General features: G+C 41.5%; 1 long non-coding RNA gene across 1 annotated transcript in view; it reads left to right on the top strand.

Moving 5' to 3' along the window:
- The window catches only part of LOC138258585 (uncharacterized), a 495,375-nt gene that overhangs the window by 108,365 nt on the left and 362,364 nt on the right, over window positions 1-24,646 (top strand). The window lies entirely within an intron of this gene.

Genomic DNA, 24,646 nt, shown 5'->3' with positions numbered 1-24,646 from the left:
CGGCACAGGGTAATTTTGATGGTTATCTGCCGATGGTCGACTAAACATTGAATTATTTGCATACTACATCCGTTTATTCCATTCCTTGTTCATTGCACGCCCTTACGCATGACTTATGACAAAGAGCACAGACGTCGCACACATAAGGCTGAGCAATTGATTTTTACTTCCCAGAAAGGGGTACTGCTTCCCATGGGGAAACTGCCTTTGGTAAGCCATAGATGTGGGCTTACCAAAACGCCAGGGTTAGCGGAATTGATACCATGCCCAAACTTTGACATCTGATGACATCAGCCGGTGGTGTCATCACATTGTATTTGACCCTGGTCCCATTTCAAGGAGTAATGTCACTGGATCTTTGACACTAATGGTTTAAAATGAACTGACTTCCCAATATGTTAAAGCATTGCCCATATGCTGGTTTGTAAGAGAAAAATCATTAATCAGTGGCTGACCCTGAGACACGTGCAGCTTCTCCTTATCATAAACTGCACACATACTGCACAGACCAAGTTCCTGGCATAATTGTTCCAGGCGACAAATGCAGGTATTCGGCTTAAAACTATTTCCAATCCTTTACCCTTCTCCAATCACCACTGTAAGGTAGGTGCCTATTCGGGAAGAACATGTTTAATTTAATTAACAATTTTTTGAAGTAGAAACCTAAGCCCAGATTCACAAGCGGCCTGCACCGCTGATGAGTCACTTTATTTGATGCACTGGAGGTGCGTGTTGCTGTCCCATATATGCTTTGCATGCGTGAGGTGTTTCCAGGGGTGTTGAGTAGGTGTTCCCATACAACAACCATGGATTTTGACGAATTGCCAGATTTACAAGGTTTTGTAAACCTGGGAATGTGTCAAAACCCTACGCCACCCCAGGAGTGGTATAGAAGTGACACAACAATGAGAAATATCTTTATTTCTTTCTGTTCTTTCCTCTTTCTATGTGTGCTGCATGCAGCACACATAGAAAGAGGAAAACACCTCTTGAGATTGTTTTTGTGCAGGAAGGTGCCCCTTTCTGCACAAAAACAATCATCCCTGCAACTTAGGCACCCGTGCATCATGGTGCAGGGGCCCTGCGTTGGCGCACGGCAGTAATTTGTGCACCTGTGCAGGGGAAAAAGGACAGGAATTCACTGTATCTCATATATAGGGAGCATTCCTGTCCTTTTGTTTTGACACAGGGCAGCAAAGCAAGAAGGCTTGCATCACTACCCTGCGCCAAAACATTGTAAATCTGTCCCCTATTTTACAAATGCTAATTATTATGATTGCTTGGTTTTGTGTACACACAATGAGATCCAGGATACACCACTATTGTAGAGACTCGCTCAATGTGGTAACATATAGGGAAAAAATAAATGTTTATTTAGCGAATAAATGTAGTAAAACATGTTAGGTTAAATATTAACGTGAATTAATTGCACATATTTATTAAACTGCAGATCAAAATAAAAAAAATAAAGCATTATTAACATAATAATATATAAAATAAAAATATATTTTTTCTGAAGTTCATATTAAAAATGTAATTTCCTAATAAAAAATACATTTGTTTATCATGTAGTAGTGATTCTTAAAAGTGAAGCATAGAAATGATTCACTATCAAAATTTCACTATTCGGTTAGGATTAGTTAGCCATAAAATGCAAATACGTAATCAATAAAAGATTTCAGAATATCCATGGTTTCAGCTACACACAATACCATAAAATACACTGAATAAAGAAAATCATAGCAATAGAGTCAGCATCATAAAGCCACGCAGAAGACTTTAAAATGTAGTTGATCAATCCTCCACACCCTGCCCTGATTGAATGAATCGTCCATCATGTGTCCTTCTGAGGTTGATGCCTTTACTTCACAAGCATTAGCAATGTATTGGGTCTTGCGTTTGCTCGAGTTAGAGCTATTAGCGTTGTAAATTCCTAACTAGACTTTTCTTGCAACATAATTTGAAAATGAAAAGTAAAATAGTTGACATAAGAGAGCCAATTCAAAGCACAACGGCCAACATGAGCATGAACGCAAAGGAGAGACACAAAAGGAAAAAGAAGTTTGCTGGCAGTCAAACGTATCAGCAATCGTGCAATTATCCATGTAACAGTGTGGAAGACCATAACAAAACCGCCCCAAGGGGGAACAAATGTAAAGCATTTACATATGATAACAAAGGATTATTGAAAGGCAAGCCCAGGGAACAAGTGAAAGAGATGGGCGTGAGGTGGGCGTTGTTAAAATCCCACACATAGATTACAACAGATCGAAAAGAACAGGATGCAGGATTTCTTGGGGGAAACAATAAGTCGCAGACACAAGGGCCTACTTTTCTAGTGTTATATCTCTCATTAGGGGATTCACAGATAAGTTAATCCTAAATCTAGTTAGCAAAAAACAGAATGGGCATTGCTGGGAGATAACAAGTGTGGTTCAATGCCAGGTGTTTTCAGAAGGATATACGCATAGACAGAGGGCTTACAGAGTTGGTCTTCCTCTCTGAGAGGCTTTCGCCATGTAAAGAAATGCTTACGGGTCCAAGCAAGGTCTGATTTAGTGATTGAACTAGGTCATTCAAATGGGGTCTATCTTCTTAGTTTGAGGAATCTGTCCCTGATGTATTTCAGTCATGTAATAAACTGCCATTTATCCAAAGTGACACAGTTATTTAAGATGGCCCTATTCAGCTTACACTCAGGTCTGACAATATAGAAATCCATCTCAAAAGGGAACTATGTCCTTATCTATGACAAAGATAATCTAGACTAAATTCCTGGTGCACAATATAGTAAGAGATGGATTGGTAAAGACTAAAGAGCCTCCTACAAGATGTATTTTCCATCATCTGCAAGACAGAGAAATCCACAGAACCCCAAATGTGACAATCATAGGTGACAGAGGACACATACTTTGCCTGATAAACTTTCAACAGGCCGTGTATTGGCTTCTTGCCTACCCCAGAACAAAAAGCAAGAACAGAGGCAATAGCCCTTAAGAATACATTATTGTTACCTATTAGAAAAAGGGGCATTCTTCCATTACTTAAAAAAATGACCCCTAAATATGGAAAGGAACTTACTCAGGGAAGTTCATGACCTTGTATGCAAAAGGTGCTAGTCTTGATGTTCCTAGGGCCCACCACCATAACAAAGGACTTCTTGAAATTGGAAGACAGGTGTATTGCATCCATAAAAACCACAAATGAATCCAATAACGTTTGGAGTCCTGTATCTATTCTAGCAAGCAGACCACTTCATCTGCATTTAGAGGTGCTGAAAATAAGCAGTCATGAACATTAGAATTTATTAAAACTAATTAAATTATATTTTAACAAAAATGAATATTACTTTAATTAATGTTTGAATTTTTTTTTAAAATTTATATTACTTTATAATTAAATAAAACAATATGTTTTATTTTATATATATTTGATTCATTGCATTTGTTTATTTATTTACTTTAAATAATGTACCTTAAACTAGTATTAATTTCTATAGGCTTTTATGTTAAATTACTACCTCCACTATTTTACATGAGAAGTTGCTGTAGAATCAGTTGTTGGCCATGTGTGGTGCTGGACTTACTCCAGCTCTGAGCTTGAGTACATTTACTACTTTTGTGCGTCTCCTTATGCTGCAGTAATTTGAGACATTCATCTTTTATTGGGGTGGTGCATAGCCTTCCCAACCCTCACCAAACCCCTCCTTAATCCTCCTTTAATCATTCCATAAGTTAATATGAAGGGACTCCACTCCTGATAGGTTTTTTAGTAGTCTTATTCCAAGTACCGTCCCACATATCCAGCAGGGCAGCCACCAGAACAGCAACTGCCTCTTTAAACCCCAACACTCTATATTCAACCTTCACATTCCAACCCCATAGTTGCATGAACAACCCAGATACAACACAACTTTCCCCTTCAGAAAAGTAATGAACAAAAATAAATAAGAAAACTATTTACACACACAAACGTGTTATGAACATGTGTAATGATCTCGATTAAAATAGAAAAATAAAACAAATTTGTTTAATTAACTTTATAGCATATCAACTACTCAACATACTCCTGCAGCCAGGCAGGTTTCTTCTCTTCCCTTTCTGATCTTCTGCATTCCACATGTTGACCACCCACTTCTTTTCTGCACTTTCTCCCATTTTCACCAAACATTCTCAAAATACTTCCCTTGTTCTTTTCAATGGCTAATCTCTCTTTATTACGCCATTTGCCATTCTCCAGTTTGACTACACACCTTTTCACGCATACCACCCTTTTTGGAACAGAAAATTTGGAACTCCCTTTGACAATAATTCCCGGTAGTCTGATTCGAACCCAGTGTCCTACCTTAACATCTCTCCCTTTGCTCTTTCTTATATCCACATATTTACTTTGAGCACACTCACGCCTCTTGGCCACATATTTTTTTTTTCTTCCAACGACTCCACATCAATCATCCATGGACACACTAACTTGCTCGCCGCCTCCCTTTGAGTAAAGCAAATGGTGGCACTCTTGTAACAGCATTAGGCATTGTTTGTAAAGCCCATATTCATTCCTCCAATTCTTTTTTCCATTCCAACCCATTTACCACAGACAACTGTATGTTATCCTTCACAACTCGGTTACATCTTTCTACTTGACCATTACTTCTAGGATAATATAAAGACGTCGTCACATGCTTCACACACTAGTTCTTCATAAATTCCTTAAATTCATTAGACATGAACTGCACACCATTGTCGGTAACTATTTCAGACAGAACACCTTCTCTCATGAACAACTCCCTCAAAAATCTTGTCACTTCTCTAGTATTCAGCATGCTGATTAATTTAACCTCAGGCCAATGTGAATGGTAATCTACTAATACTATCCCAAAGCTGTGATTTTCCCCCCACATATTCATGGGACCAATTATATTCATTCCCAACTTTTGCCAAGGTTTCTCTGGGAACGATATAGCCTCAACTGGGCTAAACGTTTTTACTTGTGACTTGTCACTTAAACCACATGATACACATTCTCTCACCCAATGTTCTTTTCATTGCAGTCATCCCTACATGTCCCTCATGCGCCAAATTTAATACTTTCCCATGCATAGCCTGTGGCACAACCAACAAATTTCCTCTTCTTAAAATGTCGTCAGCCCAGCTTAATTCCTACAATATCTCCTAATACATTTTCACTTCATCACACACCTCATTCTTGACCCATTCACTACTTAGGCTCCAGATCAATTCCTGCAACACTTGATCCCGCTTTACCGCATCTTTTCACTCCTCCTCGTCAATACATCCTTTCTCATCCAACATGGTACACACAACCACCAGAAAGTCATTACTGATATTTTCTTCCTCCTCTACATTCATAGGAAGATGTGATAAACACAAAGCAATAATCCACAAAAATATTTTTAACACCAGCAATATACTCCAACTTGAACTGAAACTCTTGTAGCCTATAATACCATTTAGCAATCCTAGGTGTCGCTTTGAAAACAAATTAACCAAAGGTTTATGACCTGTCCTCACAATGAATTCAGTCCCTCACAAATACTTTCTGACATAATTCACTCCCCTTCAACACTCCAAAGCTTCCTTCTCGATGACCAAATAAGTACTCTCAGCTCCTCTCAAAGGTCGGGAACCAAATGCTACCACTTCATCTTTCCAATTCCTGGATTGCATTAGCGCAGCTCCTAAACCATACTGGCTAGCATCCGTCACCACTATGCTACGATCACATGTATCAAACGGTTTCAAGGGGAAAGCAGCAGCCAAATCACACTTAATCTTATTGAATTCCTCGTCCTTATTTTCTGTCCACTCAAACTTAGTCTTATTCTGTAACAATTCTTGCATTCCCTTCGTTCGTTCTGCACACCTTTGAATGAATCGTGCATAAAATTCAACCATTCCAAAAAATGACCTTAGTTGGTCCTTGTCCACAGGTGCTGGGAATTCCCTTATGGCTTTCACCAAACTTCCCTTTGGTTCAACATCCTTCTCAGACAAAGTGTGTCCCAAGTAATCTACACTATCCACTCCAAACTTCACTTGCTAATTTCCAAGTTCAAGTTTCCAAAGTGAATCCTTTCTCTTTCAAAATTTCTAACACTACCCTCAACGTTTCATCAAGTTCTTTCCTGTCCAAATCAAAATATCATCCTGAAAACATTTGACTTTGTCTACACCTTTAAACATTGCCTCAATTATTCTCTGAAAAACAGATGAAGCAGAAGCCAAACCATATGATACACGTTTAAATCGATATGCCCAATTCGGTGTGACAAATGACCTCAAGTGACGTGAATTCTTGTGCAATGGTACGCTGATGACAAATCTAGTGTCGCAAATACTTTGGCACCTTTAATCATACATCTCTGTAATATTAGGCAAAGGATGCCGATCAACTCATATTCTCTTATTCAAGTCTCTCAAATCGATGCACATCCTCAAAGCCCCATTGGATTTTTTCACCAAAACTATGGGAGAAAGCCATTCAGAAAACTCTATAGGTTCTTTCACATCATTATCATATAACCTTTGCAATTGCCTTGTCAATTCTTCTCTCAGGGCTATTGGACCACAGGCTTCATACCAGCCTTCAATTGTATCTGATGGATAAACCCTTTTATTCTCCCCAATTTGTTATTGAATACTACTGGAAAATCTTCAGCCCAATTACCATTTTCTGCTGAAATTAAATTTACCACCTTCCTGCGTAATATTACTTGTTCATCACTGTTAGGATCTAATACAATTCACAATTTTTTCTGGTCCATCCACCCCAACAGATTTCCTCCGGTTCGTACCACGTAAACTGTAGTTTGAGTTTGATTGCCCTTAAAATTCAACAATGCACCAAACTCTCCCACTACCTCAGTTGGTTTTCCCCCATAGGCCACTGGCTTGACCTTAGATTGCTTCAAATGAATACCATGCAACTTGTTGCTTTCTTCCAGGTTGATCAAAGTAAATAACGAACCAGAATCTGCCATCATCCTGTAGCTAATTTCATTAATTTCAACCAAACACAATAGTTTTCTCATTAGAATTTGAGACGCCACAGCTGTATCTTCTCCAACAGTCGAGTTTTCCTCCAATGAAAGTACAACACTTTCATCACTTGAGTCATTATGGCTGCTTTTCGCTGAATAAGACTCCACCACATTTACCGATTTAACATTTCTAGCATCCTTAACCCACTCTCCTTTACACACTTTCATGAAATGGCCTTTTTTCTTGCATTTGTTGCACCATTTATCAAATGCTGGACAGGACTGAGAATTCCCTAAATGCCTTTGACTCCCACAACGATAACATTCAACCGGCTTTCTCTTATCACTGATTCCCACACCACTCTTTTCCTTTTGTTTGGTGCTGCGAGGCGATTGCATACTTTGCACCTCAACCTGTAAATTCAGCTTCTCTTGAACTTTTGCACTGTTCAATTTTTCCACTATTTGGTCTCGAATTACTGCATCCTCAAAAACCTTAAAATCACATGTTGAAGCCTATTTCTTCAGTTTCCCTACGAAACTCTCAGTAGATTAATTTGGCATCTGCCATCTCCTATAAAATTTATGACGTTCCATTATAACATTTCTTTTCCTCATAAAACGTGCACCTAAGGCTTTTATGGCTGCCTCATATTCATCAATTTCATCAACTTTGCCTGCAACAGGTACAGTTGACAAATGTTTTAATATTTCCCTGCCCTCCATGCCTAAAGAATGTTTCAACAAAGCAAATTTCTTTTATGGTGTGAAAATGTCCACTTCAATGGCATCCAAATGTGCCTCAAAACCTTCTTTCCATTGTTTTTATTGGTAAAAGAGAATGTGTCCTGTAATCTGCACCAAAGTGTGCAAATCACTGATTGATGACTTGAATGTGTCCAATAACGTGTAAAATGCTGTAGTTTTCACTCAAGTGTGCAAATCACTGTAGCCATTAATGTCAATATACTTGACAGTCATACACCATTGAATTGTGATCTGCAGCATGTGTGCAAATCACTGTAGACTTGTAGCATCTAACTTGAAAAGTGTGCAAATCACTGTAATTTGCAGTCTGTCTCTCTACAACCAACTCCAGTAAGATCAGAGAAATAAGCACCGTGAACGTACACCAAACGATATGACAATGTCAATCTTTTGTTATGAAGGCAAATTCATTAGAATGAAAGGGGAACAAGCTGTGCGCACATGGATCAATAACTGCATGTCATCTGTTGTAGATGCAGATGCATCGCTCTTTGTCTAAACAACAGAATCAGACGACTGTCACACTACATGGTGCGCATCACCCATTGCCAAGACAACAAAGTTCAACAGAATCGGACGACTGTCACGCTATGCAGTCCGCGTCACCCGTTGCCAAAACAACAAAGTTGAAAAGATTACGTGGCCTATGACGGTGCGCACTGTGTGTGTCGCTCGTTGTCTAGGCAACAAGATTCTGTACGTCACGTTGCCAATGACTGTGCGCGCTGCACAGTTCTCGCGCGCTGACAACTGCTGTCTCGATCTGGCCTGCCTTCTAAAAAATAGCTTCTTCTCACCTCCTCAACGCTCCTCACAGGTCACAGCCTCCACACAACACTGCTACATACCCTTTTCAACGAGTAGAAAACAAACGTTGCTGATCAAACAGACACTCTTCACAATAGCATAATGAAGGTGTCCAACGAAACGCTACCCTGCTGGAAACAATGTGGTTCAAAGCTCGTCGCCACCTGATATGAAGGGACTCAACTCCTGGTAGGTTTCTTAGTAGTTTTATTCCAAGTACAGCTCCACACATCCAGCAGGGCAGCCACCAGAACAGCAACTGCCTCTTTAAACCCCACCACTCTATATCCAACCTTCTGAATTCTATCCCCATAGTTACATGAACAACCCAGATACAACATAAGTATATCCCTTTTTTCAGCCACTCCCCCCATGCATGTCCTTCCCACATTTACTCCTAAGTAATACACGTCCATGTGTGAGGATTTGCCCATGGAAAAATAGAAGAGGTGGAGTTTTACACTCATAGGTATGCGCATAGCAATTTGTATTAATTTAATAGTAATATTGTAGTAAAACTTAACATACTGCAAAATGCAGTTTGTAAATAGGCCCTGACAGAACCTCATTCAGAGGGCCAAAGGGGAAACAGGAGCTACTGGGCTCACCCAAGGGGGTTGAGGCCTTTTACTCATAATATCCCATGGACTGACCTACTATGGTTCCTGACCAAATAGGCCTAGTACCCCTGCAGCACTTGGCTCTCAGTGTTAGCGCAGGTCGAGCAGTTCAAGTCTTCCCATGTAGAAACAATGGGAAGAACACAGGCTCACAAATCAAAAAATTTTCAATACCACAAATAAATGATTGTCCAGTCAAACAGTTTCTTTTATGACAAAAGGAGTATTTGTATACAGCCACAAAGTGAAATATCACATACACACACAATACATGCAGTCGACTGAGGACAGGGCTCTAGTGTTTAAAAAGCTGTCCACTCAGTTCCACTTCCCTCTCTCTAACAGTAGTGATTATTCCCCATTCATTACAGGCAGCATTCAGATTAGACACCACTAGCAGTCTGAGTATCAGGAGTACCACTCCCACTCTTGTAAGAAAAGTGGAAAGTATTTACTCACTGAAGCACTTTCTACCTGACAAGTTCCCATGGGGCCTTCTGCCCCTTCCCTCAGGCTTACTCTCAACAGCAGAAATTGCTTGACTGGAGTTTTGAAGAGCATTCCTCCTGTAGGTGGGTGGCTGCAGCAGCTGCCGCATGTAAGTAGTACACTTGCAGATCTGCAGCAGTTGCCACTAGGTGTCCTCTACACTCCTCTGATTCAACAGTATGTTTCCTTTGGTTTTCTCCACAAAGGGGAGGGTGCACTTCAGCAGCTTCTGGTTCCAATCCTCAGTCAGGGTTCAGGCCTGCATGGATCACCATGATGGCCTCTCCTCATGATGATGAAATCCAGCATGCTGGTATTCTTTAATACCTCTCCTCCTTATGACTGTCCCCTATGGCATAAGATTCATCGACTTACACACCACACACGAGAAACAGCCCGAGCAGCATGGCATACTTCACGGCGGCCCCATCTGGTATTCAGCGTCACCCATATAAACACCGCACACAGGCGACAATATGATACGCATGGCAAACTTTACAGAGTCCCCCACTAGCATACTGGATCACAGACTTACATACTGCAAATGAGTGACAGTTGGCACAACAAACTTAATGGATAACTTCATGGCAGCCCCCTCTAGCATACAGGGTTGCCGACTTGACCTTGGACGTGGGCAACAACCTGATACTTGCAGCAACCATTTCCTCACCTCACTGCAGGTATCCACTCAACAGGATTACCCATTGGATCTGCTCCCTTCAGCCCTCTCCTCTTCCTAACAGGGCACACTGGTCTTGGCAAGAAAGTAGGCACTGGTGCTCCAGGCTCCAGGCTCCAGAGGCAGTTGGTCTTGAATGTTCCTTAGTGATGACCCTCACCCAACTTGGAGAATGGCAGGCCTAAGCTTTCAGCCCTCGTCACGGGCAGAAGTATTGCAGACCTTTCCCTCTTCACACAGTCTGCCTGGCTGCTTGACAGTTTACAATTTTGGGGGCCTCCAACTCCCCTTCTTATTGTCCATTTCCAGATGCCAAATTTGATTTATGGTCTGAGTCTTTGAGGTTTGTGCTGTGTTTATGCTTCCTTCCTTTCAAAGTGCTCTCTCCTCTTACCTGTTGTTCCTCCTGAAAGCAGTATTGTAAAGCAGGAGAGCCTAAGATCTGTTAGCCCCATGACACAAGCCATGAAAGTGTCTCCAGGTTCACACCTGGATGTCAGCCACAGCAAAATATGTATCAAAAGATTCCCCCTGGGCTTTGGCCCTTCTCTTTATGATTTTCTTATCATCCCCATCTCCTTCTTGAGATGTACCCATGATCTCCATCCAGTGGCCTCTTTCTGAATCAAAGAGCACCCTTTCAAATTTGCAGGAGAGCCTGCTCTCCCTTCCTCCAGTGTGTGTCCGACCCTGCATACAGGAATAGAATAATACACAAATCTGTATGGGGGGGATGCCTCTGCTTCCTCATGGCCCTCCAGTCAGCCCAGGGTCTCCCAGAATGGAACCTAAAGTCTTCCAAGTATTTTAACATCACACGCATACTACAACACACACGTACTGCACAGCTCTACATACTAGCTTGATGTAGGTCAAGGGTGAGTTGACATAAATAAGCTGGTAGGCCTTACTTCAGGAACACAAGTAAAAAGGCCAGTTCATTTCTACTAACCACTACACGGTATGCTGCCACCACATCAGTCATGTTGCGTAACTCCTAGCAATAACAGCAGGCTTTTACCACTATAGCGATTGCACTTTTGGTGCCCCTCCTGGTGCAACAAGACTTTATCCCTGAGCTAGGCCTTTGTCATGGCACACACGGCAATGGTACAGATCCATAACCATGTAAGGACTTTTCCGGCTCAACATGCCCCTACCATGTCATCCATGTAAGAAAATTGAAGTGGTGTTGAAATTTCATTAAAAGATGTTACCCAACAGAGCACGTTTAAACCTGCATGCACCTAGCCCAATTTTCCTTGTGTGCACTATGCATGCACCTTAACCACATTTTACAAGTATGCACCTAGGCATCTCTTGCCTGTGTGCTCCTATCTGTGTTACACAGTAGTGTAACCAAACCTTAGGGTTTCCCTGCAAGGCATGATAATGGGGGGCTTTCCTCACCAAAATCCCATCTTGACACCCACAAGTTTCAACCCCTGCTTTTACAATGTTTCACTGGTTACACAACCAAAAAGTTCTAGATTGACAGTAATCTAAAAAAGGGCTATGCCGCAGGTGAGTTAAGTGTGACAGATTGAGAACTAGTATGCAGCCTAAGTGAACAGTCACCAATTTGCCCTGGATCTCTCTTTTTTTAATCTCACTTCTAAACCAGTGAGACCAGTACTCAACTCATAAAGCACATATCTTGCTGTATGTTCATCAGCATAACAAAAGCATAAATATCTGATGAATGCTGCTTTATGAACTAACAAGGACATCATCTTGGATTCAAAGTAAATGTACCATCTGCCTGTGTCGCTCATTGTATATAGCATGCATTTACTGGGTGACCATTAATACCACAATACCACTAGATGTACCAAACCCATCCTTTATGATCAGTTGTCTAAGTTCTTTTATTCTTTAACTATGACAGTAGCTAAAAAATGTTAATCGTAATTACTCAATATTTTTTGTTCTTGTTGTCAGGCCCACTCTCTCAGTAAATACCAGTAGCTGCAGCTCAGAGTTATGATACAACACTCTTTTTTACTCCCTGAATTTGATGCCTCAAGGTTGTTACAACCCAAACAGAAATATCAAGGTCAGCAAATATATAGTTATAAATCACTGGATGAATGGAGACCCTGCGAGCATCAATTTTGCCCTGAAATTAGACCAAAATTCCTTAGACTTAATATGTTGCTTGAGTTTCTGTGCATGCTTAAAGTTCTCCCTTCTTTCAAGGCAAGTCTGCATCTGAGCAAATGTCTCTGTCTAAACATCAAGCTTCAAACATTAATGGGCAATAAACATTTTTAGGAATGCAGGAAAACCCTCCTGTGAAGGTGGTGGATATAGAAAATAGCTTTCCAAAAAGGAGTGTATCTAGGAGTGGGATTGAGATCTATTCAGCCCCTAACCTCCTCTGAGATTTAAGCACTGCATTCCCACATGCCTTGATCAAACCGAAATGCTTTGTTGTGCATATCAAGGCCCAAAATATTGAGGTGAAAATGGCAAAGAATTTGTCACTTATTTCATAGTAAAATGATCAGTATAGAATTATATATATATATATATTTATCCAAATAAACTTTTATCCAGTCGGGCAAAGCATATGAGCCGCTGTGGTAGAAATAACGAGTCACAGCACTCGGTTGAAGTGAAGTTTTAATGGACAATCAAACACCCACTCCGTTTGGGGAACTAAGTTTCCTTGTTCACAGGTGAATAACCCTTCGCCTCTTTCTACTTTAAATGATAAGTGCACCAAACAATAATTAACAATAAACAGTGAAGACGGACCTTGTATTCGCGCCAATATAGATGTAGTTGAAAAGTGTTGCCCATCTTTGAGTGACTTTCAATTCGAACAATACATATTAACAGTGTGTATTTAAGCACAATTCAATATTAACAATTTCATTGCACTTGTTTATCCATAGCCAATTACCTTGAGCTCTTGAATATTTAGCATTGAGTTCAGATTATATCATGACCTAACATCTCTAATTGTAGTATAGTATTCGCAAATCAGTAATTTCATTATTTTGAATGACAAAGATATATTCAATCAAACTAATACAAATAATAATCCAAATTTTCAAAAAATACAATAATACTGTTCAAAATAAATATAGGTCCAACATAATCCTTCATCAATAATCCACCCAAGTGCATCACCTATTAATATTTACTCATTATGCTATGCTTATGATGTTCTCATTTTAGTCTCATAATTGTTCAGACATGTGTAGCCCACTTGGGCAAACCAAATTTAGTTTGAGTTGTCACATACATCTCCAATGACCGCAGTTGTTAAATTTAGATTATATATTCAGATAACAATTCTGAATAAATCATTGGAAAAGGATATAATAGCTCTTTCACTCTCCTCTTTTCTCCAAAATTCAAGGTCCATCAATAACACACCCAAAGTGAAATTGCCACCTAATAAGTGAAAAAAAAACAAAAGGTTAAAATCATGTTTTAACATATTTCTCAACCATATTTCTTTAAAAATGCACTTAAAATCAACATCTATACATTCAGACAAATCATCATCACACTAGAGGGGCCCTAGCTATCCAAAACATTCCAACCTTTTTACAGCAATTTAATCTCATTTGTTCCCATTTTTTTATTGGCCCAAATGGCTAGCCAATTCCTCATCAACATTATGTCCAATGGGCTGTATTGTGTTAAAGCCAACAATAATTCTTGACTCAAGTCTCCTCAACTCCATTGCTCTATTACAACCTCTTTCTCTAACTGGAATTCTGTCTAGGACTAAAATTTTTATTAAACTAACCTTTTGATCATGAAACTCTTTAAAGTGCCTTGCAATTGGATACGTTTTGTCATTATGAGTAATGACCCTCATATGCTCCAGAACTATTTTTTTAGCAGTATGAACAGTACTGCCAATATAGAATTTATTTCAGGGACAAATTAGTGTGTATACCCAATAGTCTGAATTACGCAATAGATCTTTTTTAATGTCAATAGGTCTTGGACAGTAGGAAATACCAATCTCTTGATATTAGTACTATTTTTACAAGCTTTGGGCATAGCAACAGCTTTTTGGCATGTATGGATTTTAATGTGCCCTTTGCCCGCCCCGTTTATATATGAGAAAAAGCTGACTCTGAATTAAAGTTTCTTTTATTTTCAGAGGCAGAAGAGCCTCTGCGATTGAGGAAATTGGAGTCCTTCAAAGAGTGGAATGTGGTGCTTGGATTACTCTAGAAGACGGGAATCTTTGCAGTTTAATGACAGGATGAGCAAATTTTTTCACATCGTTTTTATCTTGCACTTGATACTATTAACTGGTATTTTGAACGGGACGGCGGATAGAAACACATTGTGTCTTTATGTTTAAGTGAAGACCCTGGTTGAAGGGAACTAATTGGCATTTATTTATGCCATTTAGCTATTAGTGGCAAAATGGCAACAGCTAAAGAGACCAGGAGACGTGAAGCAGCAGATAAGTTGTTTGATAACTTTGGAGCTTTAAAGGGGGCCACTAACATTCCTAGTACTCATGATAATATGTCCTAGGCTACAATAAAAAACAATTATGGGGTCAGTTATGGAAATACTCTAAAAGTGAGCAATCCAAATACTGTTTGTATGCTGCATAAAGACGTTACACATTGCCTCTAAGTTATAACGGACTACTTTTGTGTCAGATAACCAGAGGGTTAAGTACACATTAATTTTTTGTCTTGTTGTGTTCATCCCGACAAGGATTTTGACTGTTGCTTTCGTAGGGTTTCAGCCACCCTCAAGAAACTACCCAATGTCTCACAAGTGCAGTTCCTCAAAGTATGGGTGGTAGATGTGGACGGCCATTCCCACCATATCAATATATGGGCGGTTGGACTGCCAGAAGGAGAGGAGGGCAGTAAAATGGAGAGATTCTTGGAGTCTTGGCCAAGAACAATTCAACCTCTCTCTGTCTCTATCCCCTTCTGTCTTGATAGAGAGAGACCATTGGGTGCCTTTGTACTACCACCTACAAGAGGGTGTTATAATGACTAATTGTGGCCAAGATTCTATAATACAAAGACTGAGATGTCATCTTCAGCAGTACCAGTCATCCAGAACCTGTTCTTGGAGACATCCATTACATCCTCCTATTCCTGCATTAAACTCTGGCAGTCTGGACGTGACGGGCCTCCTTCTTAGACATCAAATGAAAGCTTAGAGAGAAGGGACACAAATATGCATTACTATCATTGAAACTCAAAATTATGGCTGACCAACAAGCATATTTTTTCTCTGATTCTAAAAATGCCTAGACTTGGGTGGAGGGTAGAGACATACCAACTGACTCAACATGGTCTCAAGATTATACCATTTGCCCACTTGGGAGAAGATGTCGACACTCGCAGCGGGGGCCTACTGGAACCCCATCACCTTTAGTGCCACCCACCTCCAGACCAGGTCTGTCACGGTCGGTGGTCAGCACTGGAAGTGTCTTGAAGTACCCTCATGCAAATTCATCAGGTCCTTCACGGAAGGACTTTGGAGATGAGGCTACCTCTTCTTCAACCCTCCATGGACTGCAATGGCAGTGCTGAGGGCAGTTGGATGCATGGTTTCTGAGGGTGGCACAAACTGTGCTGCTGCCCTCAGGGGCCTACCCTTAGTGCCCCATGCCCTAAGTACCTAAGTAACATTTACTCAGGAGTTACAGTGGCAGCCAAAAGTGTTACCAATTGTGTCAATGCATCACAACATTTTTGGGAAAGAGATCTGGCCTAGGGAACCTGGTTAGCAGGGGCCCTGGACACTAACAACTTTGAAACCACATCAAATACCAGGCAAAAGGTGGGGGGCTAACCATGTCAATAGGGGCACTTTCCTACAGACAGCTGATGACCTAACTTCTCCCCTGCTGTACTCTATTTCCTTGTCTCCCAGACCTGTTAAAATGTAGCACAGCACACACCAGACCCTCGCCCGACTGAGGTCCCCAGCCGAGATGGTGTGGTACCTTTGGACACTATCCATTTCCTCACCTGGGGCCTCAGGTGTTGATCCCGCAGACTAACAGCCAGGGGCCCTATCCACCTTATGGGTCTGTTGGGGGACACATTTCACAAACTTGGACCCGAAGCTCCCACTTTTCTTACATCACCAAGATCTCTCAAATGAATGAGTCCATTGACTTGTAATGCCTGATAGCCCACCCACACTCCCTTTTGGAGCTGCTTTCGCAACAGCTGTGAAGCTTCTTTCCCAAAATATCTGTTTTTAGTTTTAACTTGTTCTTAGTTTATTTGGTTGTTGTTTTTCAGGTGCTGGCACCTCCACTATGTCCCACATTCTCCTTTCCTGGGGATACCCACACACTTAGATACAGTACCATTCACCCCCACATGGGAATACATGGCGACATTGGTGACCCGACGACAATGATTCAGACCTTCCAGGTTGCCTTCTGGAACATTACAGGGATGCAGTCACCAGCACAACAATACAGAATCCACTCTTTCCAAAAATGCTATGAAGTACACATTGCATTGCTACAGAATTCTCATATTACCCACACAGAGGTGGGTCACTTGCAGAAGAGCTGGCGAGATCAGGTATACTCTACAAACTACTCGGCATATCCCCGGGAAACACTCTTATGGGTACGGGCTGGCAACCCCTTCCAGATCATTATACATGAAACCAACACTGATGGCAGATTCATACTCCTCAAAGTCAGATGAGATGGCTGCCACCTCTTACTGAGTAGTGTGTATGCCCCTAACTGCAACCAAACTGCCTTTCTTCACTGCCTCTCCCCCCACCTCACTAAATTGACACATATCCTGTGGGTTATAGGGGGTGACTTTAACTGCATCCTAGACATTTTCCTCAACAGATCCCATCCCCTGTTTCCAAATGCCCCCACAGCGATCAATGCTTTTAACCTTACCTCCTCGCTCCACCAGTAGACACAACAGGACGCTTGGAGAAACCTCCACTGAGGCGCCAATCTTTATTCCTGTTATTCTGCAGTGCACAACCTTTATGACCACCTTGACAGGACTGTGTGCTCTGAGATGCTCTGTTTCTTCCCATGATTACTTGGTAGAGAGTTGTCTGACCACAACCCTCTACTTACAGGTTTGAATTTAGGAATGGCTCCCTTTACGATCCCCACTAGAAAACTATGACCCTCAGCGCAGGAGAACCAGATCTTTAAAGACATCCTATCCAGTTACATTACACATTACTTTGAACAAAATAAAAGATCAACCACTTTGCAGATGGTTGGATGGGAAGCCTTCAAGTGGTCATCAACGGATCCTATATCCACTCTACCTTTGGTGAGAAGAAGCACTTCAACATTGTGCTTGCAAAGATAGAGCAGGAGTTTATTGCCATGGAATGCAGGGTTGTAGATGACCATGTCCAGCACCTTCACATGATGGAGGACAAATCCAAATTGTTGGAAAGATTGTACTGCCTTGACTAAATGGATAACGTAGCTCGGTCACATTCAGAAGGCAATAAATCAGGCCATGTGGTGACCTGGCTGATAGCCAAGGAAGTAAAGCAAACCTCAGTAACACGACTGAAGCGGTCATACCGCTACACTATTTAGTCACGGAGAGAGATACGTGAAGCCTACATGGACTTTTATACCAGGCTATATTCCCCTCCTACTTGGGCCCCAACTACAGATACTCAAGCAATTCTTAACCAGGCTCCTATGCACCCTCTCAGCTGTGGAACAGGTGGAAATAAATACCCCTGTTATGCAGTCAGATGTTTGTGCAGCTATTAAGGAAAATGTAGGGGATGGATGGGCTCCCAACAGAGTTCTATAAAATCTATAAAAATTCCTCTCCTCCACTTCTTACTAAAATCTTTGACTCTGGTCTGGAGTTGTGACAGCTTCCTGATACACACAGTGAGGCACTCTTGGTTTCAACATTGGAAAGACGCAACTGACCTGGAATCTTACCACCCCAAAGCAATTATGAATCTGGATTATATGATCCTGAGTAAAATTTTTGCCACTCAGATCAAGCAAGTCCTTCCCCACAAAATCCATTTGGCCGAGACAGGGTTTATCTCTAGCAGGTGTACCACTATGGACATCAGGCATCCGTACCAAATCATGGAGGTGGCCCAGGGGCCCTGTGCTATGACCCTAGTCCTAGTCCTGGAAAAAAGCCTTTGATTACCTCAGTTGGGATTACCTTTTTGGCACTCTAATCTGCTTTAGGGCCCTAACCATTAAACTCATCTGCCTACTTAGCACTGGCCCCACTTTGAGGGTCCACACAGGAAGCTTGATTTTGAGACTGGTGCAGGTTGGCAAAGGCACTCGACAGGGGTGTGCCATCTCCTGCTACTTTTTGCACTACCAATGGAGCCCCTTGTGGCTTATGTCTGTCTCTCAGGAAGTGGCTGGGGCATTACTAGGGCCCAAACCATCTCCCTCTATGCAGATGATGTCCTCTTCTAAATAGCGGATGTGACTGCTGGCCAGTCTGGCCAGTCTGGCATGGGCCAACTACTGCTTTGGTTCGGTACCCTTTCGGGACTCTGATGGAGGAGGTATGAATGCTTGTTTCCCCTGACCCTCATCATACCTATGACGCTAGTGGACATAGAGGAAGGTCGAGTGCACTGGGAATGTAAGGGCATTTCGCTAAATAAGCACCGCAATATTACATTCTGAAATAGATATGCTTGATGGGAATCTCACCACGGCAGTGTCTCCCTTCTGTGCCCAAGTCACCTTTTGGAAATCCCTGCCACTACAGGAGAAGGGCCAAATAACCCTCGTGAAAATGTGGTGCTCCGTAGGATCCTATTCCATTTTGCGACTCTCTCACTCCTACTCTGCTGCCAAGTCTTGATAAACTGCTGGGGGATCTCATTTGGCATAACTGTTGCTGGCAAGTGGCCCTGTTGAAACTTCAGCACCCACCGACCTCAGAGGGCTTTGGAGCCTCTCAATTTAAATTATACTTCCTGGCTGCTCAGCAACAATGGCTTGCCCACTGTCTTGCAGGACACTGGGGTGCCTGACTCCTCCCTTTCCCAATGATAGTTCTGGCTCTCACGATCCCAGGGGTCCACCGACCTAGAGGGCTCCCCTGCCTTTTACGTGTGGTTCAAAAGTGCCTAACCAGAGGTCACTTACCTCACTTGAGATACCCCTACTTATGCTCGTTCTATACCCCCTATGGGGTCTTTCCAAAGGAAACCTTTTCAAAAGAGACCTGCGGCCTTGGGATCAAGGCGGTCTCTAGACCTTGGGGCACCATTTCACTAACAGGCAAATGTAGGCTTTTGAAGAATTGGTGGACCAATATGGCCTCCACTTAGACCAATTCTTAACATATGGCTTTTTCCACAAGCTCCTCTGGTAAAATGACAAATAAAAGACTCCAAGCTAGTCAGGAATTCACATACTGATTCCTTAAACACATTGAGCTCCAGTAGACCACTTGTTTCACTGCTCATGGAAGCAATGGTCATTAAGACGCAGCCCGCCACTACAACATCTCTGAGAGAGCTGGGACGTGGAGTTCTTTCAAGCTCTGCATGAAAAGGAATGTGCTCAGGCTCTAGCCCTTGTCAGGTCTTCCGCAATGTGTCCTTCCGCTGATGCAGTTTTACTTGCTACACAGGGCTTACATCTCACTCCAGTGCGTTCACTGCATATTCCCCTATGTCCCTGACACCTACGTCCAGTTCAATTCCCCAGCTGCAGGCCTCCGACATATGATTTGGAACTGCTTCCATCTTCGCCCCTATTGAGGGGAGGGGTGGCACTTGTAATTCTTTGATGTAATTGAACATGCCTCTCCTGTAATACTACCTTACTGATGTAACTTTCTATGTTGACTCCAAAAAAATAAAACTAATAAAAACTGGTTTTAAAAAATGAAGAAGATACACGGACCATCAGAGTGTTTATATGCAGGTTTATTCAAGGAAATGTATTCTGTTTGGGAAATGGTAGCTGCATGCCTATTATGTGTGTTCCTTAACAATTGAGAGGTTCATATTGGAACCCTTTCTTCTGTTGTAAGGTTTTGAGTGCTTTGATTGTGTGAAGGAATTTATAGTCAGATTCCTTCCCTACACACATAAACACCTCCCCTAAGTAATCTTCCCTTGAAATGACCTGAGTTATGATGGGAGGGAAGGAGAAATTAGATTCAGAATGTTTCAGCTGATCCTGGAAGCCAACATATGGCTTTCCTCTTCCATTTCTTTTTCATTTAGGTTTTGTAGACTGAAGCTACTGGTTATTTAACTCTGTATTGAGGTGCTGCAGTCTGCTTCTGCATATGCGCCCTATCCCCTAGAATGTATCAGAATTGGCTCATCCCCAAATGGAATGTTTAATTAGACAGTAAGGCCAAAGACCATAATATAAGAAAATACACTTAAGGCAAATTTAAATGTCAACTGTGGATTGCAGCACCTATTGTGTCACTTACTATGCTGCTAAGAAAGCATGGCGTCAGGCTTTCATTCATAGCCTAATCTAAACGTTCTGATAAGAGGCAAACCATGCTTTTAAATATTGCGTGATTCAGCTCTAAGTAGGCCTTGTAGCCAGAAGGCAGGGAGCCTGATATTAAAAAGTGGACCTTGTAATGAATTTAATGCTTGCATGTTCCTATTTGGGTCGGCATCCAAAAGCTATTTCACTGTTAGGCTTGTAGCTGATTGTACAATTCATACTTAATTCCTTATCTTTGGTTTGGAATATGCTATAGAGAAAGTTCAAGCACTGTTTTGAATATTTATTAAAAACTCAACTCAATGTTAAAGTTGGAGTTTTCATAATTATATTGGAAAAGTAACTTTTAAAATCTTACACCCTCTCTGCTTGAAGGCCCCTGATGGCTAATTAGCATTAACCTGCCTGCAGCTGGCTTGTCAGTGTTGGTTTGATGAAGTGTGAAATACTGCTCTCAAAACAGAGGCGTTGGCTTGGGTCTGGCAGGATGGTGTGGGAGAAATGTGAGTGAGTGTAATCCAAGCAGGACAATTTAGGAGTGCCCAGGAACTTCACTAACTTAAAAGGGTCTGAGGGAGATGTGTACGAGTATGGCTCAGTGATAGGGGAATCCTGGAGAAGAGAGGTCTTTTGATCTGAAACCACATGTTAGCTGCATGGCTTTAGGAAAAGTGGGGGTGCGAGCTTTCCCCGGGACTGGTTTGGAGTGGTTGAGTGGGAGGGGACTGCTCAATTACGTCAGCACATCTCAAAGTATGGCACAAGCTACTTGCAGAGGCAGAATAATTTTGCCATCTTGGATTTAACTGAGAACTGTTTACTGTGGGATTATTGAAATGAAGCAAACAGAATGTGCTGCAAATGTGGGACGGTTTGCCCTTGGAAACCTTTTGGCCATGGAGGGTACAGGATTCACCTCCACCCACTGTCTAGTGAAAAGAACAAAAGTAGCATCTTACCCACAGCCCCTCCACTCCCTGGAACTTTGGCCCAACAGAAGAGGACTGGATTTGCTGTCTGTATCCTGTGTGGAGACCTAGAGAGCTGGTCTGGCGGCCACTAGTACAAAGGAAGTGGACTCTAAGGTTTAGTTAGTTGACCGCCTGTGCGGCTACAGGGACATACCAAGCTACAAGAGGCCTGTTCCTTAGAATGTTCCATTGATCAGTTACAAATGGAACTGGGCAGGACCTTGCTGATGGCCTCTGCTGGAGTGTTGTCCTGACCCTGAAGTACTTCCCCTGAGGCGCTGGGTCCTGTGAGCTTTATAAGTGGCTAAGAGGAACTGCCCTAGATGGGCTTTCAGGACCTATGGAGCTTCTGTGAGCCTTTGTGGTGCCCCTATTTCAGAAGGAATATGTGGGATACTGCTTCAGACTTGCCCTGTTGCAAGATTTTGAGTTCCAATAAAGTAAGTAGGGGTCTGATTTAGAGTTTAGCTTTTCCCACCCTCGTCATTTCACACCAAAACTAATAGCTTCTTTGGCACCTTGTCCAGGAGCTACTCAGATTTGAAGCAACATCCTTGATTACAGCCTTCAACTTTCAATTAAAAAAACTAGATATTCGCTGACAGGTTACTATGTCACAACGGTGATGGATATCCCATCCACCCAAATCTATATCCCATAAAATATAATAGGATTCAGATTTCGGCGGACAGGATATTCTTCACCGTTGTGACAGAGTAACCCATCCACCAACATCTAAATCAGGCCCTAAGTGAAAAAGGTAAAAACTTTGACCTGCGCAACTGGCTTGATATATCCTACTTCCACTCCATCTGGGTTGGCTTGAAATTGCACCAAGATCCTCGTCAACCATGAATAGTATTTCTGTTTGGTGTTTTACTTTTTCTTGGTTCTTTTTCCTTAAAAAATAAAAAAATTCAAATCTCTGGTCTCCCTTATTGAATTTTAGTTGTTTTGGTGTAAGTTTTCTAACTACATCTTTCCTTATTTTCAGAAATTGGTTGAAAGATTTTTTTGACTTGTGTGTTTGACCTTTTGACTGTTTTAGTTTTGCTAAACACATGAATAATTTTCCTAGGCAAACCTCTGCTCTGTGTCTTAGATACCAGGGGTGTTGAGTCAAGGTGTAAGCTATTGAAAATGTGTGTTTGACCATATTTTTTTGGGCTTATTAGTCGAGTATGACTCACATCCTCCCAACTCATAACCTGTTTTTTTACAGTTATCATCTTTATGTTTTTCATGTCTTTAATTTTTAAGTTGTAATAATAATAATTTAATCTGCGTTTGAATGCTACTATTAATTGAACTCTGCTCCCCGATCGCATTGGAAGCAGACACTGGTGCTCAATCTGATGTCATAACGAGCACACGAGTTACAGCAAGAAGTAAATGTTCTTTTTTTATTCCATTAATTTTATTATTGAGGTATCTGTGGGGATGTCTGGCTTGGCTCCCTTAATTTCCTTTACTTGTCCTCCTGTAAGAGAAAATAAAAATCATTGTAGCACTAAGGGGCTTATTTACAAGCCAACTGCGCCACCATAGCATAATATTTTCTGACCCTACGGTGCCGCAGAACAGCCCCGCACCATATTTACAAACTGGTGCAATGGGACCATTGTGCCAGTTTGTAAACCCTTGCACCACATTATAGCTGCACCAGGTATAATGTATGCATGGGAGGCGTTCCCCCGCAAGAAGGCCCTTAAGCCTCATTCTAGCATCACTTTTTAACACCTGCTCAGGGCACGGGTTAAAGTGACGCTGTTCTTTGTTCTATGGGCCCCCCACTCTTTGCTGGACTAGTGTCAAACATTTTTATGCTATTCCAGCAAAGCGCCACAACTGCATCAGAAATTCTGATGCGGCTGTGCTACAGAGCGCCATACTCTGCTGAATAGTAAAGACAGTGCTACCATGGTGTCATTAGGGGGGCACAAGGTGGCGCAAGCAAACTGGCACATCATGAGTGATGCACCAGTTTGTAGTAAATGAGGCCGTCAGTGCGTTGCCTCTCTCTTTACAGCAGACATTCTTCATAGTGAGTCACCATTCCTTATATACGCTGGCCCTGGCTGCATGCAGCCATTAGGATAAGATGCACACACCATGGGCACAAAGAGCCAACGACCTCTTTCCAATGTAATTAGTTATCCTGCCCTACAAACCTTGTTGCTCAAAGTTCTCTATTGATAGTAGCATTCCCTGCTGTCCCATGGTCATATATTGTTCCACCTTTTGAGGACGCTCTGACTTAAGCACCCGCCATGCTACCTGCAACATACAGGGGGTTGATTGTTTATGTATTTATAAATGTTTGTAATATAAAAACATTAACTTTCAAATCTCGTCTCTAATCATATTTAAAAAAACAAGTTTCAGATTAATTAATAGCTCATGTTACCATGCCTCCTGCCATACTACTTTTTAATATTTTGCTATATTTGCAGTTGTAGCTATACTCTAAGAAGCTTTATATGTTTTCTGGATATTTTCACTACCCCTTTTTCTTCTTATGCCATATTTTGATAAACTTAGTTATGATATCTCGTGACTTGCAAGATTCTGTTACATTTTATGTATTAATATCAATAGTTATAGCTATTTCTGTTGTATACATATCTACATTTTGTAGTAATCCTATTTAAAATATGTATGACTTGTTTGTTTCAAATTCATGACTTTAATAATTCTTTTAAAATATTTCACTCCTAGCCAATGTTATTCTGTTCATACTAATTAGAAAAAAAATGTTTCTTGCTTATTTAAATAATATTTTTGTAACTCAGAACTACAACCATTATCCAGGCTGTGCAGGGCACTCAGGCATGAAACAGGCTCATAAAACCTTAGGAGTACAAG

This window comes from Pleurodeles waltl, chromosome 9 (genome assembly GCF_031143425.1).
Source record: "Pleurodeles waltl isolate 20211129_DDA chromosome 9, aPleWal1.hap1.20221129, whole genome shotgun sequence".
NCBI classification, from domain to species: Eukaryota; Metazoa; Chordata; class Amphibia; order Caudata; family Salamandridae; genus Pleurodeles; species Pleurodeles waltl.
Note: the sequence above shows the minus strand (reverse complement) of the source record. Positions and strands in the feature narration are given on the sequence as shown.